An 18,522-nucleotide genomic window follows, 5' to 3' on the forward strand; every position below is an offset into this window, starting at 1 on the left:
TCTTTTGGTGTACCAAAAAGTGATACTTGCAGTTTATGCGATGCTGGTAGAAAAGTCTTTAGAGCACTCGAATAATTTTCAACTTGCTTTTGCGCGGCAGAAAGTTGACCGCGAAGCAGTGAAAATTTCCAAAGAAAAATGTTACATAACAATGGATCTTCAACAAACGATGCCAAACGATAGCCAAAGCTATCAACGTCAAAATCTTTTTACTTAAGACAAATGTGGCTATACAACTTTGAAATCCACTGTTTAACCAGTTCTGGTCATAAGTCCTATTTTTTTACATGGACTGAGGATATTGCCAATAGGGGAAGTAATGAAATAGCAAGTTATTTGCTACGATTTTGTCTGCTTCTTAAAGAAGAAAATCCCCAAATTGATCATTTAATAATTTGGTCAGATCAATGTGGGGGACAAAACAAAAACTTCTCCATTATTAACCTTTTTCAATACCTAATATTAAATAAAATATTTAAGATCATTGACCATAAATTTCCCGAAGTTGGTCACAGTTACCTTGACTCTGACAGAGACTTTGGAAGAATAGAAAAGGTTCTTAGAAAACATCAGAATATTTATATACCAGACCAATATCGGGAAATTATTAGATCTGCGAGTACCAAACAAAGTGTATGCCTTAACATGGAACATTTTTTTTATTGCTTTGAAACTCTACCTGCAAAACTTCATTTAAACAAAAGATTCACTAATAGTCTGGACCAAAAAATAAATTTTCGAGATAAAGTGAAGTGGCTAAGAGTAAGTTGTTTTGGAAAATACTTTTACAAAACTAGTTTAGATCCGTTTACCCCATTTATGGAAGTTGACTTACAAAAAAAAAGAGAACTGATAGTACAAAGTAATCAAGTTGTTTTACAAAAGTTACCTAAATGCGGTGGTTTGACTTCTGAAAAAATTTCAAATCTACAAGATCAACTTACGTTTATTCCAGCAGAGTATAAATGGTATTATGATATTGTTTTAGAAGAATGTTTGAAAAACCCTAAGAAAAAACGTAATTCATGTTAAATTTAAATGTTTCTGTGTCTTTGTTTATAAATTTTTAATGTATCTTTCTTTGCTTTTGTTAATCTGCAAATAAAATTTAATTTCCATATTATTTAATAGTTTTTTTTATTATTTTTTTTAAATTTAAATACAACATAGGTGACATAACACTTTTCTCTACTCAAGTTTATACCAACATCTGCATAAAATGTTGGTTGGTTAAGGTGCTATGTCCATTAAAATTAAAATTACTAAAAAAGTTTAAATTCTAGAAAAACAAAAAATATTATATAAAAAGTACAAAACGATTCTAATCTAATAAGATATTGGTAATTTTTATAAAATTTATTAAAAAAAATATATAAGTGAAAATGCGTTTCCTTCAATTGTTTTTCTTTCATGTCTTCAATTATTATACCTGTAAGACGCAAGAAAGTTGCCTGAAGGCATGCTCAGTATGTCGTCAGCTGATTATTTCCTGCAACTTCTTGCAATTGCGCGATAATCAGTTTGGTGCCATTTTCTCTGCAAGTTTTCATGCAAATTTAAGGGAATTTTTAAGAATTTTGATTTATTAATAGTCTTGGCATTTCTTTAAGTTTTCTTGCGAGCTATAAAGCGGTCTTTTAAAGCAGAAGCTCCTAAAATTTTTCTTTTTATTATCTGCAATAATAAATAAAAAACCTGCATCCATCGCGCCGGTTGTTGGAACATCAGTCTTCGCGTTAAGCCTGTGAGATCGAAGTTTTCAAACGCATAGGTATATTCGCAAAAATGAACAAATTTGAATACTTACTTAGATATTATATTTATTTATGTGTATTACTAAAAGCTACCATGAGTAATATAATTTTAAATTTTATTTTTAATTGCACTGAGTTTAAAATTTAACAATATTTATTCAAGAGATTATTTACTAAGAGAGAATTTCACAAATTAGAGACCACATATGACATCAACAAATAATTTTTTTTTAATGAAAAGCAGAGTTTGGTACACAAAGTAATAGTAATATTCAATCTTTTTCTTCCACTGCTTTTTCCTATTTAGGGGTCGCTGTTCCTTACACTTCGTCGCAATCGTACGAAGTGAGGTAGGATATCATCATCATCATCAATGGCGCTACAACTCTTCGTGAGTCTTTGCTGCGTTTATTATTCCCTTTCATGTTTGTTGGTCCTCTGCCAGTAATTCCCATTGTCGCACTCCCATTTTCTCTAGATCTTCTTTGACTGCATCTTTCCACCTTTTTCTAGGCCGCCCTACAGACCTTCTTCCCTCTGGCCTTTCCCAGAACACATTATTTATAAGGCGATTGTCGTTATTGCGTATCACATGCCCTGCCCATCTAAGTCTATTGGCCTTTATATATCTGACTAGATTTTCTTTTCCGAATAGGGACTCTAGCTCGTCATTGTATCTGCCCCTCCATTCTTTTGTCACGCTGTCTCTGCAAGGGCCATATATCATTCGAAGAATTTTACGTTCCCACACCAGCAATTTATTTAGTTCTCTAGGTAGAATATGCAATCTTCTAATTTTTCTTCCTCAGCTTTTCCTCTTTCAGAGATCGCTGTTGCTTACTATTCGTCGCCACTCATTTCTATTCATCGGGTCTTCTTCACCTAAACCTTTCTCTTTCAGTCATCCGCCATACAGTTCTTTCATCTTCTCCTCGGTTTTTCTCTACCTCTTCATTCATCAACTTCTAACAACTCTATCCTTCGTCCCACAAAGTTTTCATCTCTACGTCTTAAATATTTTTTGGGACTGTAGTCATCCCAGCTCTTTCCCTAATTAAATTCGTTTCTGATCGTTTCTGATCCTGTCCCTTCTAGTCTTACCCAACATCTATCGTAACAGTTTCGTTTTAGCTAATTCCATCTCCTTTTCCTGGATCTTCTTTACAGGCCATACTTCACCGCCATACACCAACACAGGTCTTACCACACTCTTGTATATCTTTTCTTTTAGCCCTTCCCCGATTTTTCGATCACAAAGTACCCAGCTCATTCGCTTCCAGTTAAACCAACCAGCCTGTATCCTGTGGGCAATTTCTCAATCTAGTGTTCCATTTTTCGTTATGTAGGAGCCAAGGTATTTAAATTTTCTTACGCGTCTTAGATTTTCTCCAAGCAATTCTAGGTCCCCAACCATTCCTCTTCCGCCAAACCACATATACTTCATTTTCGACTTAATAACCTACAATCTTCTCTCTTCAATAGCCCTTCTCCAACACTCCAATTTCTCCTCCATTTCTTTGTTCTCCCCTACTAACACGATATCATCAGCAAAGAGCATTGACCAAGGAGCCAAGGACCCTTACTTTCTTTGTCAGTACATCTATAACAAGATTAAACAGGTAAGTACTCAGTGAAGAGGCTTGATGCAAACCAACCGTCACTGTAAGACTTTCAGTCATTTCAGCAGCAGTCCTTACTTTGGTGTACGCTTCCTCATACATATCCTTCACGAGCCTTACGTACTTCTCAAGAATCCATTTCTCTCTTATACATCTCCATAGCTCTTGTCTAGGAACTTTATCTACGCCTTCTCAAAATCTATAAATATCAAAAGTAGCTGTCTTTTCTTCTGGCTGTATTTCTCTATCAACTATCTCAATGTAAATAAGGCATCTGTTGTCTTCCTTCCTGGCATAAACTCAAACTGTTCTTCTCATATCGATGTCTCTTTCCTTAAACTTTGCTCTACAGTTCTCTGCAATTTTCATTGTGTACTACATTACCTTTATCCCTCTATAGTTCTTACAGTCCTAAATGTCCCCTTTATCTTTACACAGTGATACTATCAAACTCTCCCTCCATGCATTGGGCATCCTTTCTTCCTCGTATATCCCACTCGTCATTTGCTATAAAATATCGATCCCTTCCTCTCCTAGAGTCTTCCAAACCCCCCAGAGGTTTTCCTCTCAAATTCATACAACTTAACTGTTTGCTTCCCACCAGTCATTTACTGTATCTTTTTCCTCAAGCTTGTCCAGTACACTACTCCTAAGACTATTGCCAAATCATCATCATCATCATCACGTAGCGCTACAACCCTGGGTGGGTCTTGGCTGACTGTACAACTTTTTTCCAATTTGTTCGGTCTTCCATCAACCTAGGGTCAAATGGAATGTTCATTTTCCGGAGATCTGCTTGGTTGTTATCTCTCCATCGCATTCTGGGACGTTCGAGTGGTCTTTTGCCTGTGGGAATCTCTTCCCATACCAGTTTTACAAGTCTATCGTTATGCAGTCTGTGCACGTGGCCTGCCCATCTTAGTCGCTGTGATTTAATTTCTTGGACAATATCGGCGTCATTGTAGAGTGCTTTTAAGATATTGCCAAATCTTTATCTTTAACTTTCACCACTTTACTTCAAGACTTTCATTTCCGTTCTTTGCTCTTTTCTAAATCTAAACATCTCTTTCTAAGATCTATAAATATAACGTTCCATTTCCTTCAAGATTTGCATTTTGCAGATTTTTTTTGCATTTTTGAGATTTTTGCATTGTTCGTTTATTGTTAATTTTTTTCTTTTATCGTTACGGTTTATTCTCTTCTTCTTTTTAATGGATGTGTCGCATAGTCTGTCCTATATTTTTAGTAAACTTCCAGTGTTTTTTTAATGTATATTCTATACAAGCATTCTTTTTTCTTTGCGTTTAAATTTTGTTTCTGCAAAGAACCAATGAGCGTGCTTCGTTTAAGTTTCTGTTTATTTTTCTTGCTTTAATAACCTCTTCTGTTAATATTTTTATATTTTCTTCTTGCGTAATTTTTTTTGTAATATTTTTTGTTCTAATTTGGAATGTAAAAAAGTAATAGTAAAATTATTTGTTACTTTATAAGATGTACTTATATCGTTTTTTGAATTGTAAGACTGTAAGGCCTGTTCAGCTAAATCCATCCATCAGTTGACGCTACAGCCCTTCCTGGCTCCTGGCCTGCCTCAAAACATTCTTCCATCCTTCCCTGTCGAAACTCTGTCTTCACCATTCCCTTCCTTCAATATTAGTTAAATCGTCCTGCACATCGTCCAGGTACCTGAGTTTGTCACCTCGAGGGAACAATTAAGGATCTAACCACCTTCTGATATCCCCGGGTGCTCTGTAGAGGGCTTCGAATATACTGTCGAGAGCTCCTCTACTTAAGTCCATTTTCGGGTTATGGACTTGGAAAATATTTATCTTCGGTGTCTTGCCTTGAAAAAGGCAAGATATTTCTTACATGACAATTTCTTCGTCGAAAATAAAAACACCAAGTTAAGTTGAAACAATTCTCAGCCACAGAGTATATAAAATAAATGCAGGAAGCAGAGCCCCGAGAGCAATAAGCTCTTGGAGAGCCCGTAAAGGACTGACGTCGCTGACCGATTCATTGTAGCGTTGGTTTTTGTGAGTGTGTGTTTATCTTCTGTATTGGATGTGTCTGCTGTCCTGTTTTAGGCTTGTGCCTCTTCAGGACGTGTTTCCTTTTTTGGTGGGTGTGGCACTGGGATTTTTGAGTGTCCACTGGTGTTGCGGTGTGTGTTGGTGGTTGTGCTGCTTTGCTAGTCCTGGACAATCGGGGGCGAAAGTGAGACAAGTGAACGGTTCCTTTCAGAATATTTTTTGGTCTAAAACAGAATTAGTAAATATATGAAAATTATATGTTTATTAATTTAAAAAATCAATTTAATTTTTGAGTGAATGTCGCGACGCGTGAGGGCAGCTGTGGACTGGTACCTCGAAAAACGACGGGGTATCATTGTGCAATGGGATCGGAAAACCACAGAAAACCGATCCCCCCCCCCCCCCCGTCGGTGCTCGCTGACCTGAAAATCGCCAATATTTATATGCGGTGTTCGAGCGATAAATAGGGATTTCCAGGTCAAGAGCCAATGGGAAAATTCGAGGCGGGGCGATGCGCATCGGAATGCGTACTAGTCCACAGACTATGGCATTCGATGACAAGTTTAGTACGCCCTCTTCCCGTTTGTCCGACCGGCCTATTTAGCATTGTTATTTTAGGAGTATCATCCGAAATAATTAATATACACACAATTTTTACGATTAATTACAAATTTTTGATTCTATTACTGCAGATTTATAAATGTTTTCAGTGCTGTAAACCTTATGGTGATGGTATAATAATCAATAGAGGGCAACACTTGTTCAGCTGCACCTAACTCGATGAGCTGCACGGAGCGAACTTTATTTTGTTCCAAAAATGAATACAATTGACAGTTTACATTGTATCAATCTTAACTTTCTATAAATGAAATATTTAAATATATTTAAATTTTGTTTAGTTGATATCAATATTTTAATATTCAAGACAATATTTTATCTATATCAAAAATTTAATAATATTTTCTGTATCTAAATGACATGAAAGGCAAAATTTTGAAAAATGTTTAAGCCTGTATTTAACTCTGTCTTGGTAACTATTATATCGGCATTTTACTAATTTTCTATTCATTTGCAACACAATAAAAATCATCAATAAGCTAACGATGTAAAATTGTGAAACAACTTCTTTACGTTTACCTTTGAATGTCAATTGCAGTTATTTTCTTTATTTGGTCAAAAACCTTCACGACCTATAAGGCAATTTTTTCTTCAATGAAATTTTTTGTTTAGAATGACACGCAGCACGAATCCCAATAAAAATAAACGACGATTATTGACTAAAACATGAATATTCCTTTTTGTCACGTAGTCTTTTCGTTTAAAGACAATTTGAACAAAAATTATATAAGTATGTACAATAATAGCACAACAATTATTGCACAGTACAGATTTAATAATATCATAAATAAAAAGTACTAATGCTAATAAATGCGATAAATTTCTCATCTAAGTTTATTTATACTAAAGACGTATTATTCCATAATTAATCACTGTTTTCAAGTAAAAAATGTAAAAATTATCGAATACACTGTTTCTCTTCGTTTTTATTATTTAAGATAGGGGAAAGTCGGGTAAAATGGTCCCCTAACAAATTTGTCCAGTTGGAACAGCTTGGTTTAGAGACTTTCTAAACAGATATCCAGAGGTTTCTTTTAGAACTCCTGAAGCGACCTTAGCTGCCAGAACGAGAGGCTTTAATAAAGAGGCAGTCGCTAAGTTTTCTGTATTTTAGTTGAAATACAAAATAAAAATAACGTAAATCCTATGAGAATAATATGGATGAGTCTGGTATCCAGACAGTCCTTTGCAAGTTACCCAAAATACATAGACCCTTTTAGCACATAAAAGGCGGAAACAGGTGTTGGTCCCAACAAGCGCCGAAAGGGGACAAAATGTTACCGTTATTTGCTGTGTAAATGCTGCGGGTCAATTCATCCCTCCAGCAATAATAGTCCCTCGCAAAAGAAGGAATGAATTATTATTTTAAGGCGACCCATATGGAACACTTTCTATAGAACTATAGAATACTGTAGAGAAAATGGGATTATAATGCTGTCGTTTTCCCCACATCACAGCAGTATTCCCCCCCCCCCTAATGGCGTATTTTACTGAGAAAGTTATTTTATGAATTAAAAGAAAACCTGGAAAAAGAGTAACTCTGTATAACATACTTAGCTTGTTTGGAAAATCGTATCGAAGAGCTGCTACACTCGACAATGGACTCATTGGATTCTAGAAAACACTCCTCTGCCCTTTTAATTCGAACATATTCCCAGACTAGAAATTTAAACCTTCATGGACAACTGATCGAGTTTAGTGGAAAATAAAATCGTTCATCCCATCCATAAATAAAGGCAAAGAACTGCATCTCCACAAAGAGATGTTTCTTCGCTTCGAAGTACTTTACCTATAAAGAAAAGAAAAATTCGTAATATATCTTTACCAGACGAGTCAAAGGAGTGGGAAGAAAGTGGACAATTTTCCGATAATATCAGCTTTTTTGGAAACAGTTCGAGGAGATTATCGCAAAATAAAATTTATTTACTGCAGCTTCAAATTCGGAAGTTGTTGCTTCAAACCATTAAGTTGATATTACAAGTTCTGCAATTGGTACATTAATCCCAATATCCGAAGTCAGCTCTTCAGAACATAAAGATGACGTTAAAAGGAATGAAACATCGCTGGAAAATACTTTTGTAACTCCATATGATATATATCCACTACATCAGGCAACTCCTCAGACAAGAAGTTCAAGACCTTCGCAAGGTTCAACTGTTTTCACCTTCACACCAAATTATCTTTTGATGAAAGCAAAAAAAAACAGTAAACTCAACTTCACAAGCAGCTAGAAAGGCTGTCAGCAGAAAGGTGTTTAGAAAAAAAATAAAGAAAATAAGAGACTTGATGATGATGATGAAGACGACGCCTGTATATTTTGCTCGGAACTATTCAGTAAATCGTAGGCGAGAGAGTTATGGATTAAGTGCGATTTGTGTTATTGTGTACAGGTGTAACTAGAAAGCAGAAATTGTATATTTGTGATGCCTCATGGACAAGGTCATTTTACCCTAACCATGGTCTAAAACGATCCCTTTACAGCTTTTCAAAAATAATGATATTTTTCTTTTCACTGTAGACTGTATAATTTTTTCAAAGAAATAAGTTCTGCTATACCCCAGTTATTATCTGATGAAACTGTAAATAACTATCTCGGTTTTTGTTATTTCTAGCCTAAAAAGATGTTAGAGGGACCATTTTGCCTCACTTTTCCCTATATTAAGCAAATGGCACTAGAAGTGAAAGATAACTGCATAATAAAAGACTCTCATATAATGCGTATATTGTGACTCTCATCTTATTGAATATCTCTCCTATGTATGTCTCCTAGTTTATAGAAAGCTTTTCTTTCATTCTAATCCAGACCAACTTGAGGAGCATACACGCGCACACAACATTCAACACTTCTTTATCAACTACAAATTTCATTGACTGCGGAAGAGCAGATTTCATGCATTACCAAGAATTGGAATAAAAAACAGAAATGTTTCAAGCTAGTTCTGTTAATATCAAAATCAAGGGCAAGAAACTCTTGCAGTCAGTTGCCCAGTTAAATTATGAAACACTTATTGTGAAAGAAAAACAAATGGCGAACTTAGAAAAATGGTCTATGTCAAGAAAGCTTTCCCGCCCCCTCCATATTTAACATCTACACGAACGACCAGCCAATGTCAGCCCAAGCTGAGAGCTTTGTTTACGCTGACGATCTTTGTATCGCTGTAAAAGGGAAAATCTTCGTACAAATTGAGTCGACAATGGAAGAGGCTTTAAACATAATATCAACCTATTACAAACAAAACTCATTAAAACCAAAGCAAAAACATAACGAGAATGTTATAAACGAAAATGGAGAATTGATGATAAACTTTTTCAAGGGTAACGAACTTAGAATACACAACACATTTTTTGGCCACAAAGACAAACACAAATGTACATTCAATAACACCCGTGGACAAAGGTCTATGGTAGATTACGTTAAAACCAACAGAGATATACATACATTAAAAATAATCAACGTAATATGTCTGAACTCAGAAAATGTAGGTAGCGACCATAGTATTATGTAAAATAAGAATCATCATGAAATAATTCACACCCAACGCGAGCGACGCCAACACAAACAAAAATCAGAGTCGAAGAACTAAAAACGGAATCTACGGAATACTTACAGAAAAAGAATATCAGAGAATATTTCTGGGAATAAAATATTAGAAAACGATAACATTGAGGAAAGTTGGGAAAAACTCAAAAATAACAAACCTAATTACCGCAGCAACAGAATCACTTGGAGAGAGGAAAGTAACAAACACTAACATATCAAAAAAGAAAACCTCATGGTTTAGAGAGGAAGTGAAAACAAAATGTAAAGAAAAGGAGAAAGCCTGTTTTACAATACAGAACACAACAAACACAACAGGCATACAACCACTATAAATGAATCAAAAATGAAACGAATCAAAAATGAAACGAATACTTTAGTTAGACAAATGAAAAGAGAATACTGGCAGAGCTTCTCAAAACAGATGGAACACGGTTTCTACGGAACACAGAAAAAAATATGGAGAATGATTAGAGGACAAAGAAAAGAAATGAACGAACTAATAAAAACAAAACACACTCAGAAGGAAACATGGGCAGGTTACTTTCGATATCTATTTGCTAAAGGTGACGATAAAGAACCACCAACATCAGAGGTAACGGAAAACGAAGAAATAAATATTGAGGAGGAAAAGGTAAAGGAAGCATTAAGTAAATTAAAAAATAAAAAATAGTCAGGAGAGGACAGAATACCAAACAAACTCCTAAATTACGGAGGAGCAGATCTGACCAAACAACTACTAAAACTAATCCAAAAAATAATAGAACAAAACAGAATTCCTCGAGAATGGAGATCAAGCATCCTAATATCTCTCTTCAAAACGGGAGATAAATCTGACCCGAAAAATTACAGAGGAATTAATTTATTAACACCTTGACTGCGGTGTTTAAATACTTAATATACTAGTTCTTGCGTCACATGCCCCCTATGGCATGTAAGTACTTCATGACCTCTAGTACACAGTAGTATAACTTTCGCGTATATTACATACAAAAAACTATTATAGAAGTATTAATCTACGTTCCTCTCAAACAGGACATGCCGCCAACATTCGGTGTAGCACAGACAGCTAAACAAATTTCCTCTTGGAGGTGATTGGATAAAATTAAAGGTGTTTATAAAAACAAAATACTTTATATCAAAATAAAAAGAGCAAACGCATTTAAAATTGATTGGTAATTTCTGCTTCTTCTTATTAATTATGTGCCTTATTAAAACAAGCCAAACAGTATCCAGGTTGACCAGAGCAAACGGAACAAAAAGTTATAATCCTACGACTTTTTTATCCACTTCACGATAACTTAAACCTGAAGATTTTAATACTTGACGACAGCCTCTACATGGGTTTCGTCGTTTCCTTCCAGGTCCTTCAGGTTTAGTAAAATTATGCAATCTTTTTTTTTAAGTGGTTTTTCTTCAGGAGATTATAATAAATTATAAGCTAACTAACGTCTAAATTCTGTAGTGCTCATTTTTGTTTCAGAGCACATATTGAATATAATTTAACTATTAACAATAGCTGTTCCGAGTATCATCTCAAATACTACTTTCCTAAAAAAATTAATAAGAACGAGATACTAAAATTATAACTAATTTTTTTTTCTTACCGGTACCATTTCAAGCTTCAACGTATCACTGTATGGTAAGATGGCATCTAGTCAGAATCGTCTACGCCTTTCTTTGCAGAGTTGTAATCAATTATACATTTCCGTTTCACAATATTCTCTTTTTGCCTATTCTGCTTTCCTGTTGGAATCAACTGTTTAGTATGGGCTGGGACACTTAAAATCATTAACACAGGTCTCTTATCCATCTACTTAATAATTCTTAGTCCATCTTTCTTTTTTCCAATGACCTCTGTTTGCTTCATCTTCTTGGACTTCTCCGGTTAAGAATAGGTGATATTCCTTTGTTTCCTCTTAGAGTCCCACAGTACATCATATTTTATGCTAACAATCTTTTATCGAGAGGTATTCCTGAATAAAAGTTATCAGCAAATAATGTTTTGTCAGCTTTATCTGTGATACACTGAAGTAATTTGAGAACAACTGCTTCAGAGTGTCCTACATTAACTGGTTGTTGATTATTTTTTCCTGTGTAAATTCTTACATTGAATGTATAGCCTTCAGGAGAACAGAGTTTGTATAGTTTCACTCCATATTTATGAGCCTTGTTGGGGATGTACTGACGAAAATGGAGTCTCTCTCTGAAAGGTACCATAAATTCATTTATAACGAGAATTTATTAGAAATCATTATTCTTTGAAAATTTTGAATCAACTTCATAACTAAATTTTCTATTTTGCATAATCTATTAGTGGTATGAGATGTCTCATTATTTTCAAAATAAAGAAGTTTCAATAAAAGAAAAAAGCGGTCTCGAGTTAAAACTTTTGCGATAAATTTATTATAAAATATAATATCATCTTTGGACCAATATAAATTTAAATGTGGTACCTGAGTGAGACCTATTGCGCTTATTACCCCTAGGAAGGCTCTTATTTCAGTTTTGTTTGTGGCTGTTCATAAATTTAACCTGGATTTTCTTGAGTGTCGCATACTTAATTGTTAAACAGCATAAATGTTGGTTTCATTAACAGTAATATCTGATATTTCATCAGTTACGAAATGACTAAAAACGTCTATTGGTTTCTGTACCGCATGTAGTTCAATACCAACTAACGTATTCTTTCTTACTACAAAATCGTCACCATCTACATATTCCAAATGACACCATTCATTACTATCACTATTCTCAGCACTCTGTTCAATATTATCTGATGGAACTTGCTCATATGGTGTAATAATAATTTCGTCATCACTATCAACAGAAGAATTTAAATCGGAGGATAAAGAAGATTTAGGAAAATAACTTTTATCTAGCAATGAATCGTCACTTTCAAAGGGATCTTCGATACTGTCGGCATCAAATGAAGATTGAGTTGATGTCTGCTCATTCTCCATATCGAGTTCATCAGCCTGTTCGTTATCCATGTCGCGTCGTGTTCTATTTCTGTTCGTAAAAACTGTTGTTCGTTTTCATTATTAAAATTTTCATGACTTTCAATCAACCCTATATTATCATGTAATTCATTTAAAATAGTAGTTGTTTCAGAACTTTTTATGAATTGTTCATTTATGAACTTGTTTATGAACTGATTGTTTGCTCATTTGCAACTTCTATCACCTTTTGTTTCACTATATCAATCATATATCTTGCCCTTTTCGACATTTTAAGTACTGCTCACACTTCAATGAACTATAATAAACTGAAACTGAATATATAAATAAATTTTTGTTTGTGCGGTACATGTCTCCGGGGGCATGTCTCACATTACCAAAGTCAGTAGCGAGAATTAAAAATTTGCTATCGATAGCTATTTGTTACACTTAAAACGACGTACAAATACCATTTTTATCGCTACCGCAAGATGCGACGGTTTAACCAATTTTACTACAGCACAGTTGAAAAATTACGCACATGCCCCTGGGGATACGTGACGCAGTCAAGGTGTTAAACACAACACTAGAATTAACAACTAAAGTGATAACTAATAAACTGAATAAAATTATAACAGTAGCAGAAGATCAACAAGGTTTCAGGTCGGGAAGATCATGCACCGACGATATATTTATAATGAGGCAAGTTCAATAGAAATTATTAGAATACAACAAACCGGCATATCTATGTTTCGTGGACCTTAAGAAAGCATTTGAAGGGTCAAATTAAAGGACGTTATCTAGTTATTGTACGCAATAGAGATATCTTTAGGAATAATCAAAGCGATCGAAAGTATCTACCAAAACAACCCAATAAAATAAAAGAAAAACTAACTGACCATATTGAAGCTGGCAATGGGATAAGACAGGGAGATTCCCTGAGTTCTCAACCTGATTAAGGATGAAATATTAAAAAAAGTAAGAACTGAAAAAGAATACCAAATGAGAGAAAAACAACTAAAAATAATCCGCTATGCAGACGATGCAATACTACTCTCGCAAAGTGAAGATGATTTACAACATGTACTGCACCAATTTAATATAACCGCCAGAAAATTTCCTCAGATGTTAATTTTCCCAAAAAAGACAAAATGCATGGTTATAACAGCAAATTTAATAAGATGTAAATTGGAGCTGGAAGGTCAGATAATAGAACAAGTGATGGAGTAAGTTTAAATATCTAGGCATCACATTATCTAGCTAGGGAAAGCTCGAAACTGAAGTGAAGGATCAAGTGCATATAGCAAACAGACTCGCAGGATGCCTGAATGAAACAATATGGAGAAGACCAATTGCCATCAGATCAATAATAACATACGCGACAGAAACACGACTTGACACAGAGAGGATAAAAAGGATGTTAGAAACAGCAGAGATGAAAAATTGTTGGTAAAATACTATGGGACAGAGCTAGAAGTACAGATTTACGACGTAGATGCAAGATATAGAATATCAAGGACTTGGTCAGAAATAGAAGAATTGAATGGAACGGTCATATAAGCCGAATGGCAACAAATAGAGTAGTAAAGACATCAAGAGACGGTTCCCCAATAGGAAGACGATCAGTAGGAAGACCACGAAAACGATGAAACGACAACTTATTGGAGGCACATTAAAAAACAGACAGAGTCATGTCTACACAAAAAGAAGAAGAAGAAGAGTAATAATCTAGGATGGCCAATCCATAAAGATAAAGATATGATAAGTATCTGAAGAATAAAGTCTAGAAAGTCGCCAATAAAGACCGCCAAACTTGCTTCGAAGCTTGGTGACGTAGAAATAAAATATAATTGGGTACAGAGATTTAATATCTACCTATGTTGACCGAAAAATAATTATTACATATATATTTTATATAATTTATTTATACAAAAGCATGAGCGTGAGTATATCTATCTGTATAATGTTTTTGTAACAAAAACAAAACTAGCAACAAAAACAGAATTCAAATGGTAATCTTAATAATGGTATTTAAATAAATAATTCTTATAAATATTTTAAATTAAAAACGATTATTAATGTTGGTCATAAATCTAAATAAACTGGTTTGATCTAAAACTGCCAATCTACTAAATGTTAATATTTGCATTTCCTTATAGCTTATCCTTAAAATGTTGCTCATAACCATACATTCATCAACTTAATTCAAAACATGTTCATTAATTATAGTATATTCTGCAACTTAGTGATGGCATCAAAATACGCTAATTACATCCACATTTTTTGTGTTAATATAGCATTTCCTCATTAAAATATTACTGTAGATACAAAAACGAGAATAGAAAAGAATAGAAATATTATATATTTACTGTTAATATTTAACTAAAGGTATTTTTCAAGAGTCTGTGAATGAGACCTTGAAAGATATTCAACCCAATTCCATAATTAATTACGACGAAACCTGTTTCGTCGATGATCCCTGTAGAAAGAAAGTGGTAGTATAATACGACGAAAGACTCGCACTCCAGAAAGAATTATATATTTTTCAAAACGTTTTACGTCGTGACGTTCGCTGTCAGTGAGGGAGGAAATTTGCTAACGCCTTTTGTTGTGTATAAGATCGAACATCTCCATGACACTTAAACGTCTAATGGCCCAAGCAATGCACGGTATGGCAGAAACTCGAATGGTTCATTTGACCAGCCTCTTTTTGAGAACTGGTTTCAAAGTGTTGTTTTCCTTATTTAATGAAACAATCAACACCAAGAGTTCTGAAAAGTGACCTTATCAGAACTATCAGATAAGTAATTTGTGCAGTCACCTATCTTACAAAGAAATCGAACTGTGAAGAAAATTCAGTAAAATTTGTATTCCTGTCCCTCTCATCCACTTACTTGACTCAGCCACTAGATGTGGCAGTTATCGGTCTATTATATTTTTTTAAAATCACCTGCATTTGCACCCCGATTTATGCATTGAACATGATTCCCATCCATTAAATAGTAAAATAATCGCAACTTCCCAAAAAAGGATCAAAAATACTATTGGCGTTTGCGGATGACTTAGACACAATTGCACAATCCACCAAAGATGCAAAAGAAGTTTTCACCCTATTCGAAAACGGAGCCAAGGAAGTTGGTCTGAAGGTCAACGAGGACAGGACCAAGTACATGGTGGCTACGAAGAACCCAAGACCAAGGGTTAGACAAAACGTAACAAGTAACAATCAATGAATACAACTTTGAAGTCGAATTCAAGTACCTGGGAGTGATCATAACATCTGAAAATAAATATGAAAAGGACGTGGCAGCCAGGATCATTGCAAAAAATAGGGCATATTAATCATTAATGACCGTACTTAAATCGAAAATTATCTCAATACCAGCAAAAATAAGAGTATAGAAGACAATACTTCGTCCCACAATAACGTATGGAAGCGAGACATGGACCTTGAAACAGCAGGAAACGACAAAATTACTGGTACTGGAAAGAAAGATACTGCGGACTATCTATGGGCCTTGCAGAGAAGAAACAACAGGAGAATGGAGAAGTAGACACAATGATGTACTCCAGACAGTATATGAAGATGAAAACATAGTACGCTACATTAAAGCAAACCGAATAAGATGGGCGGGCCACGTACTAAGATCGAGTAACGAAAGACTCCTGAACGCCACATTTTGGGAAAGGCCCGATGGCAGAAGGTCAGTTGGTCAACCAAGAAAGAGATGGAAGGACGCAGTAGCCAGTGATCTACGCAAAATGGGAATACTGCAATGGAAAATAGCTGCTCAGGACCAACAACAATGGAGGAAATAGTAAACGCGGCCAAGACTCACATAGAGTTATAGAGAAAAATGATGATGACGAACTTCCCAAAAAACAGTTCAAGATACTAGTGCACAATTGCCATTGCAGGGTGAAATAATTGCATCATCCCATAAAATAGTTCGAAACCCCAGTACACAATTACCTTTAACGAATGCTGCAAGGGCTCCATCTTTCAATATTGCCAGATCATCGGGACTCAACAAAATAGGCAAAAATACCTCAATTATTGAAGACAAAGAAAATTTGTCTATACCTACAAAACATTTTATAATTTAGCCACGGTCTCTCCTGCTTCAGAGACTGATCTAAAGTGACAAAAAAGAAGCACTCACAAATATTGAATTCAACGCCTATGAAGGCTGAATTGGAAAATCTGGCACTGAAAAAGTCGTTAAAAAAAGAATCTTCCGAAGCACACAAAACTAGAAAAAGTAAAAACACCAAGTTATCCAACAAAAGAAAAGTTTTTGTTGACTCTTCAGATTCAGACGAGGAAGTGGAATCAGTTTGTGACGATGAAGATGCTGTTGAAGAATTTATGGAAGGTGTAGCAAACAACAATAATGAGATCTGTCTCATATGTCGAGAATTCGGCAAAAATAATGAAACTTGGTTCAGTTGTGTTAACTGTGGCAAATGGGCTCATGCACTGTGTAGTGCTGCTAATCAGGCTAAAAACTATATTTGTGGATTGTGTTAATTTACGGTTGTAATTACCAATTAGTTGTGTGAAATTACACGTTTTTATACACTTTTTGTGATTTATTTTTGTATATGATGTCTTGTCACCACAGTACGGTAATAACGGCTACTTTCGTGTAATATCGTACTTGTAGTATTTTAAGTAAAGTGTAAAAAAATAGTATGGATGTTGCAAATAGTTTATATTGTTATGAATTTTGATAGTAGGTAGGTACATTTTTATTGAATATTGCCTAACACACGAAGCAACTTTCGTACATATAATTTTTTTTGAAAAAAAAATTGCTGCTTAGGTGTACGGCAAGTGGTTCCTTTCCCCTAATCAGTCAAAAATATCTATTTTTAAACATTTGGTGTCCCCTCTTTCCTCCAGCGTAAGCGTAACTTAATGCCTGGACAATAATAATAATTTTCACATTGTTTATGTAGAAAAAATAAGGAGTAAAGAAAATAAATAATATGTATATAAATGTGTTACACAATATTATGTACAAATACAAGCTGGCAGTATTTACATATCACAAAATATCAACTCTTTTCATACTGTTAAAAACGTGTCCCAATGAAGAGATGCATTCGTGACTTTAGTGTAATAAATAATTTCCGGGATGTATAAGAATGACTTTATCGATAAAACATTACACAAGAATGTTTGTGTATGCTGACTATACAGTAGATTTAATAATTCTATTTTATTTCTTTAATATGATACTAACTTTTACATGAAATTTTAAGAAACAGAGATGTATAATAGTTTTAGTTTAGTACATTCCATCTGATTGAGGATACAGGGTTGTCGTTCTGATCTTATTGACACCAATCAATTTACAAACGTTTTGGAATTGGGTTGACTCTAGGGTTTTGGAAGTTTTACCCTTGGCCGGAGTGGATCCTCAAGGGAAACACCCTAGAGAATTTTTTAAAAAGTACCTCTGCAACGGTAGCATCTTCTTGATTTGGTATCGCATATTACCCAATAGAACCATTCTCAAACGTTTTGTAGAGTCTTCGTAATACCAAAGTGTTCGCCTGATGCACTGTCATGCAACTGACGCAATACCTCTGACACTTTACTTTTAGGTACAATCAACTGAAGCTTAGATTCTGTACCATCAGCAATCTGCACCATTTTAGTACCAGCAATTCCATTGGCTCCAGTAGGACTTGACTTCTGGACTAAATGCACTAATGTCTTACTAAGAAGGTCTTTCACTTCGTCTCATCCAATCCAATTCCATTGGCTCCAGTAGGACTTGACTTCTGGACTAAATGTACTAATGTCTTACTAAGAAGGTCTTTCACTTCGTCTCATCCAATCCAATACTCTTTTTATACATGAATCATCTGCTTGGGCATCTTGTAGCTGATGAAAGTGCCATTGATCATTAATTGTTGTGAGCATTTTTATCGGAGTTGATTTGATAAAGGTTATGGTATAACATAAAGCTGAAATAATTTGTATGGATTGAACTTCACGAGGTGAAGCTC

This window comes from Diabrotica undecimpunctata, chromosome 8, assembly GCF_040954645.1.
Source record: "Diabrotica undecimpunctata isolate CICGRU chromosome 8, icDiaUnde3, whole genome shotgun sequence".
Classification (NCBI taxonomy): domain Eukaryota; kingdom Metazoa; phylum Arthropoda; class Insecta; order Coleoptera; family Chrysomelidae; genus Diabrotica; species Diabrotica undecimpunctata.